Source organism: Polyodon spathula, unplaced genomic scaffold (genome assembly GCF_017654505.1).
Source record: "Polyodon spathula isolate WHYD16114869_AA unplaced genomic scaffold, ASM1765450v1 scaffolds_1744, whole genome shotgun sequence".
NCBI classification, from domain to species: domain Eukaryota; kingdom Metazoa; phylum Chordata; class Actinopteri; order Acipenseriformes; family Polyodontidae; genus Polyodon; species Polyodon spathula.
This window is the reverse complement of record NW_024473220.1, coordinates 1-11,011: the sequence shown is the minus strand read 5'-3', so window position 1 is coordinate 11,011 and position 11,011 is coordinate 1. Positions and strand designations below refer to the sequence as shown.

The following is an 11,011-nucleotide window of genomic DNA, read 5'->3' as shown; positions in this document are numbered from 1 at the left end:
TGCGATCCACTCCTGCTTTCACTAGGAGTACATGAAGTTTGATCCAGTCCTTGCTTTTCACTATGGAGTTTAATAATCAGACTCCGCTGTTCTGCACAGCAGTTTTGTGATCCAGCCTGCTTTCACTAGGAGTTTATATATCAGGCATCGCTGCACAGCAGTGTGATCCAGTCCTGCTTTCACTAGGGGTTTAATAATCAGACTCCCGCTGCACCGCAGTGTGATCCAGTCCTGCTTTCACTAGGAGTTTAATAATCAGACTCCCGCTGCACAGCAGTGTGATCCAGTCCTGCTTTCACTAGGAGTTTAATAATCAGACTCCCGCTGCACAGCAGTGTGATCCAGTCCTGCTTTCACTAGGAGTTTTTAATAATTCAGACTACCGCTGCACAGCATAGTGTGATCAGTTCATGCGTGCACTAGGAGGTTTTAATAAATCACTCTCCCGCTGCACAGCAGTGTGAATCCAAGTCCTTTTGCTTAGGACCACTAGGGAGTTACAGAATACAGCCGTGCCAATTCTGCACGTTGACAGCAGGTCTTGCTTCAATAGGAGTTTAATCCCTCAGATTCCCGTCTCTCTACAAGCAGTTTGTTGGTTGAGCGAGTCCTGCTTTCACTCTCCAGGTTTAATACTACTCAGTCCGTTGTCACAAGCGTTTTGTGTCCTCAGTCCTGCTCCCCACAGGAATTTATTAGTGGTTACGCTGCACAGCAGTGTGATCCAGTCCTGCTTCACTAGGAGTTTAATAATCAGACTCCCGTTACACAGCCGGCGATGTCCACGTCTACTACTACCAAGTAGTGTTGCTAATTATTTTAATCCCGCTCGCACCTGCAGTTTGATCCAGTTTTTTTCAATAGCAGTTTTGTCATCTTTCCCATAAGCCAAGAGCCTGCCTTCCTGTTCCTTCTTTTTTCACTAGCAGTGTTTGAATCTCTCACGCTCTATTTCAACAGCGGGTCTGTGATCCCGTTTCACTGCTGTCACTAGGAGTACCACTGTCTTTTATTCATGTTCAATTCTCCTTTCTAGGTTTGTCAATGTCCAGTGTTTCACTTCTTTTTAGCTTCCTGGCTCCAGTCCCTGTTTTGTCAAAGATGGTTCCTCTCTCGTCATCCTCGCTCCACTCCGTTCCTCAGGACTTCGGTCGGACTTTAGCAGTCCACTTTCGAGGTTTACTCTCCTCCAGACCTTAAAGCGGATCTACAGCCGAGACGCGCAGTTCCCTTCTTCGCGATTCCTTTTCATCTTGTCCCTCTAGCAATCTTCTCTACGACTCCTACTCTATCTCTCTCTATCTCTCTCTACTCCTCTCTCGTCTTCTCCTCGCTCTTTCCCTCTCTCTTTCTCTTCTTCTCCTCTATCCCGCTCTCATCTTCTCTTCTAACTCTCTGCCTCCTATACTCCTCCATCTCCTCCGTATCTAACTATCTCCCTCTCACCCTCTCTTCTTTCTCATCTCTCTTCCTCTCTCCTCTCTCTCTCTCTCTCTTTCTCTCTCATCTCGTCTTCTTTCCTCTATGTTCTGCTATCACCCTCTCTCTCTCTCGATCCATCTATTCTCTTATCTCTTCTCTCTCTCTCTCTCTATCTGCCTCTATACGATCTCTCTCTCCCTCCCTATCTCTCCTCTCTCTCTCTTTACTTCCTCTTCACCTCTCTCTTCTATCCATCTTCTCTCTTCCTCCTCTCTCTCCTATCTTTTCTATCCTTCTTTTTTTATCATATCTCTTCTCTCTCTCAAGTCTATCCCTTCCCTCTCTCTCTCTCCTCTTCCTATCCTCTCTCCCTCTCTCGCTCTCTCTCCTCCCTCCTTCCTTCTCTTTCTCTTTTCTTTTATCTCTATCTCAATCTACTATCTCTGTTCTCCCTATCTTCTTCTTCCTTATACCTCTCTCTCTCTCTCCTCTCTCTCTCTCTCTCTCTCTCCCTCCTCTCTCTCTCTCTCTCCTCTCTCTCTCTCTCTCTCTCCTCTCCTCACATGTTGCTACAGTTCTCGCTGCCGGGTGATGCAGAGTCGCTGGGAGTTCATCGATTATTCCAGTAAGGTCTCCGCGCATTGGAAGCAATCGATCGATTACTCAAACTGATCGATTGATGGAGAGCTATCCGGGGAATGTTCTGGTTTCTCCTCTCTCGGGCTCCGCTCGCCCGGCTCCCGCAATGAATGAACCCGCTCCTCTCTCTCTCTCTCTCTCTCTCCCTATCACTTCCCTCTCTCTCCCGCGCATGGGGGCGGGATCACATGCACCACTCAAATTGTTCGAGGAAAGATTTCAGAGCTATCCGGGGACACCTCCCTGGCTTTTCACTTCCATGAAAACTCCGCTCGTCGAAAAAAAAAAAAAAAAAACCTCATGAACAACGAGCTTGTATTATTATCTCTCTCTCTTCTCTCTTTCCTCTATCCCTCTCCCTTCTCTTTGGTTAAGGGAGGGATTAAACGGTGCTCCGCTCTCCGGCTTGGTCGAGGGATTTGTTGTTTTACCTGGGGCAAGCTCCTGCTTTTCACTCTCATTAAAATATTCATCGTCTCTGGGGAAGGGATAAAAAATGATCCACTCGATTGACCAGCGAAGTATTTATTATTATATCATTATATTATCGAATTATTTGCATGATTCTATCATTAAGGAATAATGCAATCGACGCTTTGTTTTGTTTGTTTTTCCCCATACCAATCGGCATTACAGCCCGCCTGCTGGCCCTTTGACAGCGATTATATAACAGATATATATATATATATATATATGATTAAATGCATGATAAATAAATCTAGACTGATCCGATGCACGCCTGCCTCTGCCTGCCCTTCTCTCCCCAGACCGGGGCAATAACAGCCCGCCCTTCTGCCCTTTGACAGCGCCGGTAGAAATTCGTGATCGGTTCATTATCCGCTCCTCTAGCGGCGGATCATTCACGGCTGCCGTTGCGCTTAAACTGAGCCGCCCCGCCGCTGCGGGTTCACCGCACACCCGCTCCTGCGGCTTGCCTTGATTAACACAGGTGAGGCAACAGCGCGCCCTGCGGGTAGATCTGTGGGGTCACACGTGTGGATTGAGAAACACTAATGCACTGAGAGAGGAGTGCAGACGTGTGCGTGTGAGTGTGCGTGTGAGTGTGTGTGTGTGCGTCTGTGTGTGTGCATGTCTGTGTGCGTGTCTGTGTGTGTGTGTGTGCGTGTGTGCGTGTGTGTGTGTGTGTGTGTGTGTGTATGTGTGTGTGTGTCTCACTGTTGCTGAGTCTGTGTGAGTGTGTGTGTGCGTGTCTGGTGTGCGTGTGTGTGTGTGTCTGGTGTGTCTGTGTGCGCAGTTGTGTGAGGTGGTGTGTGTGTCGTGTCTGTGCATGTCGGTGTGCGTGTGTGTGCGTGTGTGAGTGTGTCGTGTGTGTGTCGTGTGTGTGTGCTGTGTGTGGGTGTGTGTGTGTGTGTGTGTGTGTGTATGTGTGTGTGTGTGTGTGTGTGTGTGTGCGTGTCTGTGTGTGTGTGTGTGTGTGTGTGTCTGTGTGCGTGTCTGTGTGTGTGTCTGTGTGTGTGTGTGTCTGGTGTGGTGTGAGGTCTGTGTGTGTGGGTGGGGGTGTGTGTGTGAGAGTGAGAGTGGGTGAGTGGTGTGTGTGTGTGTGAGTGAGAGGGTGGGTGTGTGTGTGAGGGAGAGTGATGTCTTGTTTGAGGGTCCAGTGTGTGTGTCGGAGAGGGAGAGGTGAGAGGGAGAGAGTGTTGAGTGGAGAGAGGAGAGAGAGAGGGAGGGGGTGTGTGAGAGAGAGAGAGAGAGGGAGAGAGGGGAGAGAGAGAGGGAGGTGGGTGGAGCGAGAGGCGAGAGAGAGAGAGGGGGGGAGAGAGAGAGAAGAGAGGGGGTGAGAGGAGAGGAGAGAGAGGAGAGGGGAGGGAGAGAGAGGGAGAGGAGAGGGAGAGAGAGGAGAGAGGGGGAGAGGGAGGGAGAGAGAGAGGGGGGAGAGAGGGATGGGGAGTGGAGAGGCCCGCGGGAGAGAGAGGGAGAAGAGGAGCGAGCGGGAGGGGAGGGTGGTTGGGGCTGAGGGGAGCGAGGCGGGCGTTGAGTGAAGGAGAGGGAGTCTTGGGGGGGGAGGAGGGGGTCGCGAGCGAGAGAGGGGTGAGAGAGAGGAGCTGTGACTTGATGAGGCTCGAGAGGAGAGGTAGCTCAGATTGCGCGGGGAGAGAGGGAGAGGAGAGAATGGGGGGTGGTTGAATGGATCCAGGGAGGAGCGTCGCGTCTCGGTGCTAAGCGCCCCCGCTCTTGTTGGGGTGGCGGGTCCCTGTGATGCGCTGCCTCGCTGTGTAACACAGGGGTCCTGCAGGCTGTGTTTTGCGAGTACGGGGCGTGGGGGTGTTGTTTGACCGCCAGCCAGTTTGGTTCAGTTTGAACAAGCCGGGACTGGAGGAGGGGGGAGGGTTTGGAGAGGGGGGTCTATAAAAGGCTCGGCCGGGGCAGAGCTCGTTGCGGGACTGTGTTAGCAGAAGACGGGTGAGCGGCAGCCCTTTGCATCCAACAACAGCCGCCGCCTGGGAGCAGGGAGCCCCCCGCCTTGAAGAGCGCAGCATGCCGCCGCTTGAGAGGTCGCAGGAGCTGCTGAAGCCGTTTAAACAAAGGAAATCCCTGGGTAAGAACCGCGGCGCTTCTTCAACGAGAGCTGCGCATACTCCTAATGCACCCCCGAACCGCTATCACTGTCACTATGATCACTGTCACTGTCACTATGATCACTGTCACTATGATCACTATCACTGTCACTATGATCACTGTCACTATGATCACTGTCACTATGATCACTGTCACTATGATCACTATCACTGTCACTGTCACTGTCACTATGATCACTGTCACTATGATCATTGTCACTGTCACTGTCACTATGATCACTGTCACTGTCACTATGATCACTATCACTGTCACTATGATCACTGTCACTATGATCACTGTCACTATCGCTATCACTATTATCACTGTCACTATGATCACTGTCACTATCGCTATCACTATTATCACTGTCACTATCACTGTCACTATTATTATTATTATTATTACTATTATTATCATTATTATTGATTATTATTATGATTATATTCTGTTTCTCTCATGCATGTATATGTACAGCAATGAAAAGTTTTTTTTTTTTTTTTAAATAATGTATTAAAAATATAATTTATTTCAGAACGTTTCAGACAAAAGTCCTTCAGCTTTGTTCTATGTATGTATGAATGTGCAGATGATTGCAAGCTGTGTTTGAAGCTGTTTAATCTGACTCGGGTGCAGTTTTGCTCGGCTCTGATAGCCTGCCTGTTCTCTGGATGCGGGGCTGGTTTTACAAGCTTTAGTTGTAGCTTTAGATAAAGAATCGCTCGCAGCAATCAGATAGCGATCCTAATTCTGCTCAATTATACAGGAGTGCATCTAACCACGTGTTTACCCCCCCCCCCCCCCCCCCCCCCCCCCCCCCCCCCCCCCCCACCCCCGCGAGCGACAAGACAAACACGAAGTCACGGACCGTTCGATCGAAATTTCCCAACAAACTTCCGGTGAGTGAGTCTGTCTGTTGTCTGTCTGTATGTCAGCATTGTAACATATTCATAAGTATCGAATTCGCACGCCACTATGTTATCCTCTATATAGAATGAACTCCCTCAGCTTCATAGAGTCCAGTGAAAGCTGCTGAATAATGTTCCCTTGTTAACATATTGAATTGCACCCCCTCTATATAGAATGAACTCCCTCAGCTTCATAGAGTCCAGTGAAAGCTGCTGAATAATGTTCCCTTGTTAACATATTGAATTGCACCCCCTCTATATAGAATGAACTCCCTCAGCTTCATAGAGTCCAGTGAAAGCTGCTGAATAATGTTCCCTTGTTAACATATTGAATTGCACCCCCTCTATATAGAATGAACTCCCTCAGCTTCATAGAGTCCAGTGAAAGCTGCTGAATAATGTTCCCTTGTTAACATATTGAATTGCACCCCCTCTATATAGAATGAACTCCCTCAGCTTCATAGAGTCCAGTGAAAGCTGCTGAATAATGTTCCCTTGTTAACATATTGAATTGCACCCCCTCTATATAGAATGAACTCCCTCAGCTTCATAGAGTCCAGTGAAAGCTGCTGAATAATGTTCCCTTGTTAACATATTGAATTGCACCCCCTCTATATAGAATGAACTCCCTCAGCTTCATAGAGTCCAGTGAAAGCTGCTGAATAATGTTCCCTTGTTAACATATTGAATTGCACCCCCTCTATATAGAATGAACTCCCTCAGCTTCATAGAGTCCAGTGAAAGCTGCTGAATAATGTTCCCTTGTTAACATATTGAATTGCACCCCCTCTATATAGAATGAACTCCCTCAGCTTCATAGAGTCCAGTGAAAGCTGCTGAATGAACTCCCTCAGTTCCCTTGCTGAATAACATATTGAATTGCACCCCCTCTATATAGAATGAACTCCCTCAGCTTCATAGAGTCCAGTGAAAGCTGCTGAATAATGTTCCCTTGTTAACATATTGAATTGCACCCCCTCTATATAGAATGAACTCCCTCAGCTTCATAGAGTCCAGTGAAAGCTGCTGAATAATGTTCCCTTGTTAACATATTGAATTGCACCCCCTCTATATAGAATGAACTCCCTCAGCTTCATAGAGTCCAGTGAAAGCTGCTGAATAATGTTCCCTTGTTAACATATTGAATTGCACCCCCTCTATATAGAATGAACTCCCTCAGCTTCATAGAGTCCAGTGAAAGCTGCTGAATAATGTTCCCTTGTTAACATATTGAATTTCACACCTACCACTTTGTTAATGTTAAATTTTGATTCCCCCCCTCCCTTTCTCCTCGACCCCGCGTCTGCAGGTCATCGTGGAGCGCTACAGCAAGGAGAGAGTGCTCCCCCTGCTGGACAAAACCAAATTCCTCGTCCCACAGGAGATCACAATGTGTCAGTTTATCAGTCTGATCAGGTGAGAGAGAGAGAGAGAGAGAGAGAGGCAGGGGTGGGGGGGGGGGGTGTGTGGGATGGGATGTGCGGCTGGAGCACCACATTATAACAGAACTAGCTCTCTCTTATCCTCCCTCCTCCCCTCTCTCTCTCCCTCCTCCCCTCTTCTAGGAGCCGTCTGGCTGTGGGCGCGTCCCAGGCGTTGTTCCTGCTGATAGACCGCAGCTCGCTGGCCAGCCTGAGCCTCACCATGGCTCAGATCTACACCCAGAGCAAGGATGAGGACGGCTTCCTGTATGTCACCTATGCCTCGCAGGAAACGTTCGGCTGACATCACCCCCTGCGCCCGAGAGGGGAGGGACCCGCCTCCCGTCCACAAGACCACGCCCCCGCGCCTAGCGTAGCCAACCCTGTGTAATCTTTTGTTCTTTTAATGCCGTGCTGTCACTGCCTGTCACTGTGTGTGTGGGCGGAGCAAACAAACGAGCTCGCTTCCTTCTTTTTTGGGGGGGGGGGCTTACGCCAGTTCCTTTCCGAAAGACGACCGAAAAATGTCACTTCCAGGGGCAGGCGATTTCTTACAAGGTACCCGAGTGATGTCACTTCCTCCCAGTCAAGGCCGCTCCTGCAGGGCTGTTTGGACAGAGAGGAGGCCCTGCACTGCCTCCTAGTGGCAGGCTGGCGCAGCTGTAGTTTCCTTGAATGTGTTTTTTTGTTTGTTTTGTATTGCAAACAGCGCCACCGGCTGGTCAAATGTTGTACCTGCAGAGAAAACCCAAAACAACCAGAAAATAAACAAAACCCATTTCTACACTTAAGATTTTGCATGTCTTGTATTTCTCTCTCTTGTATAAATCAAATCATTTATATAACACTAGAAAACACAAGCACCCAGCCATCCACAGGCAGCGCTCCTTTAAAGGGAGGGGCCAGCGATCCTGTTAATAAAGCTGATAAGAGGTGAGAGAATGGATTTTAAAGATGGTCAGCGCTCCTTTAAAGGGAGGGGCCAGTGATCATGTTAATAAAGCTGATAAGAGGTGAGAGAATGGGTTTTAAAGATGGCCAGTGCTCTTTGTAAATGCCTGACAGTGTAGCTCACTGTGCTGTGTAGAATGCAGGGAGGTTGTGAGCTCATCTGAACACTTTATTTGAATTCTGGGAAGGAGTTGAGTGGGAGAGTGGCTGACAGCACTTGCCAGGTCCCTGTCAACGCACCCAGGCTGGTTACGGGACTGACAGGTAGGTGTCACCTCCCTATAGATAGATCCCACTCACTTCACGCCTGCGTGGAACTTTCAACACGAACACTCCAACTTCTAGATTATACAACTCTGAGATCGGAGTTCCCTACACTAGACTGTATTGAATTAGCTGCTCTCAGATCCCCAGTACAGCGCTGAGTTCTCTACACTAGACTGTATTGAATTAGCTGCTCTCAGATCCCCAGTACAGCACTGAGTTCTCTAGACTGTATTGAATTAGCTGCTCTCAGATCCCCAGTACAGCACTGAGTTCTCTACACTAGACTGTATTGAATTAGCTGCTCTCAGATCCCCAGTACAGCACTGAGTTCTCTACACTAGACTGTATTGAATTAGCTGCTCTCAGATCCCCAGTACAGCACTGAGTTCTCTACACTAGACTGTATTGAATTAGCTGCTCTCAGATCCCCAGTACAGCACTGAGTTCTCTACACTAGACTGTATTGAATTAGCTGCTCTCAGATCCCCAGTACAGCTGAGTTCTCTAAACTAGACTGTATTGAATTAGCTGCTCTCAGATCCCCAGTACAGCACTGAGTTCTCTACACTAGACTGTATTGAATTAGCTGCTCTCAGATCCCCAGTACAGCGCTGAGTTCTCTACACTAGACTGTATTGAATTAGCTGCTCTCAGATCCCCAGTACAGCACTGAGTTCTCTACACTAGACTGTATTGAATTAGCTGCTCTCAGATCCCCAGTACAGCGCTGAGTTCTCTACACTAGACTGTATTGAATTAGCTGCTCTCAGATCCCCAGTACAGCACTAGACTGTATTGAATTAGCTGCTCTCAGATCCCCAGTACAGCAATGAGTTCTCTATACTCTGTATACTCTCAGATCCCCAGTACAGCGCTGAGTTCTCTAGACTGTATTGAATTAGCTGCTCTCAGATCCCCAGTACAGCACTGAGTTCTCTACACTAGACTGTATTGAATTAGCTGCTCTCAGATCCCCAGTACAGCACTGAGTTCTCTACACTAGACTGTATTGAATTAGCTGCTCTCAGATCCCCAGTACAGCACTGAGTTCTCTACACTAGACTGTATTGAATTAGCTGCTCTCAGATCCCCAGTACAGCGCTGAGTTCTCTGCACTAGACTGTATTGAATTAGCTGCTCTCAGATCCCCAGTACAGCACTGAGTTCTCTGCACTAGACTGTATTGAATTAGCTGCTCTCAGATCCACATTACAATTAGCTAATACATACCTACACATTTCTGCAATTGCAACAATTTTCTTGACCTGGGAAAGGGCGCCATCTGTGGCCACAAAGAGGTACAGCAACTTACCCAAGCAATGACCTTTCCTCTGTGTACTGCAGTGGCAGCGCTAAAGTGAACAACACTGCCATCTTGTGGAGAGAAGAGCAAGTGGTGGGGCTGAACTGCAGCCTGAGGGTTCAGAGAAGCAGTACTAGTTTCTGACAGCAGAGGGTGACATTCTCTATGAGAATAAACTGATTACATTAGAGAGAGATTGATTGAGAGAGAGAGACCACTCAAGTTTTCAAAAAAAAAAAAAACACACACCAGAAAGGCATTTTAAAATATTTGTTTAATTTATTTGTGTTGGTTTCATTTGTAAATTATATATTTCTTTTTAAAGTTACACGGTAGCCGATGCGTTAGTTTGATTAAGGCCACGCGTTAGTCTCACAACCAGAGAAAACACTCGAGCGAGCGGGCAGGGAAACCACTGAACTTCAGAAAACAGCAGGGCTGGGAAAGAGACTCCCGCTGCACAGCGGAGCGATCCAGTCCTGCTTTCACTAGGAGTTTAATAATCAGACACACCTGAGCTTGTTAGCTAGACACACTGGGGGCTGATCAAGCTGGGAGCTGTGAAACCTGGACTGGATCACACTGCTGTGCAATAGGAGTCCGATTCCCATCCTTGAAAAAGATCACGTCTCATTGTTTCCTCTTTGGCTAGAGGTTTCAATTTTGATTCACATTTAATTTTGGTGTTTAAGTTTACAATAAATACATAAAACAAGAAAAATAAAATTGGGTTATTTTTTTTTTAAGATATTCCTCACAGTTTCTGTACCTGGACACACAGCTAATTCACCAAGGGGAACTAACAACTAGAACTATAAAACACACTGAGAAACACAGGAACAAAACAATTCAACAGCAAACGCTTCCACTAGACCTCTCCGTGTCTTCCAGAGGAAACGCTTGCCATTGAACTGACACTGAGGTGTCTCTCCTAGATTTATAACAGAATCTTGCAGAATTTACACAGGCAGAGTGAGGACTCAAAGAGAAACAGCATCAACGATCAACTGTGTTCAGGTCCTGGTCGTCGTTTTTGTTCATTTTGGTTCAAACGACCCCCCCTCCCTCTCCCTAGACTCGAGACTCCTGGGGGGGAAAACCCCTCCACTATCGCATCCCCTCCCCTCCTCCCCTCTCTCTCTACTCCCCTCCCATCTCCGCTCCCCCCTTTGGCCCTCTCCTCTCTCTCTCCTCCATTCTCCGCTCCCCCCCCCCCCCCCTACATTTGCTCCCTCCCACTAGGAAAATTGGGGAGGAGAGAAGATATTCTCACCTCCAGGGGTACTCTCCACCCAGGGGAGGGGGGGAACCCCACAAACAGCTCTCTACCAAGAAACTATAAAACATCACTGAGAAAATGACACACGGAGGAACGGGGGGGAAGCAGGGGCAGGGGGAGACCTCTCCTGGAGGCCCTCTTGCCATCCCCACCTGACCCTCTCCTCTCTCACTAGGTTTTATATCAGAATCCCCTTTGCTTGCCCCTCTTGACACAGTGGAGGTGAGGGATCTCTAGGACTCATCTA

General features: G+C 48.2%; 1 pseudogene; it reads left to right on the top strand.

The window, feature by feature from the left end:
- The first annotated feature begins 4,413 nt into the window (after positions 1 to 4,413).
- Positions 4,414 to 7,750, top strand: LOC121310146 (annotated as a pseudogene).
- The last annotated feature ends 3,261 nt before the right edge of the window (positions 7,751 to 11,011 follow it).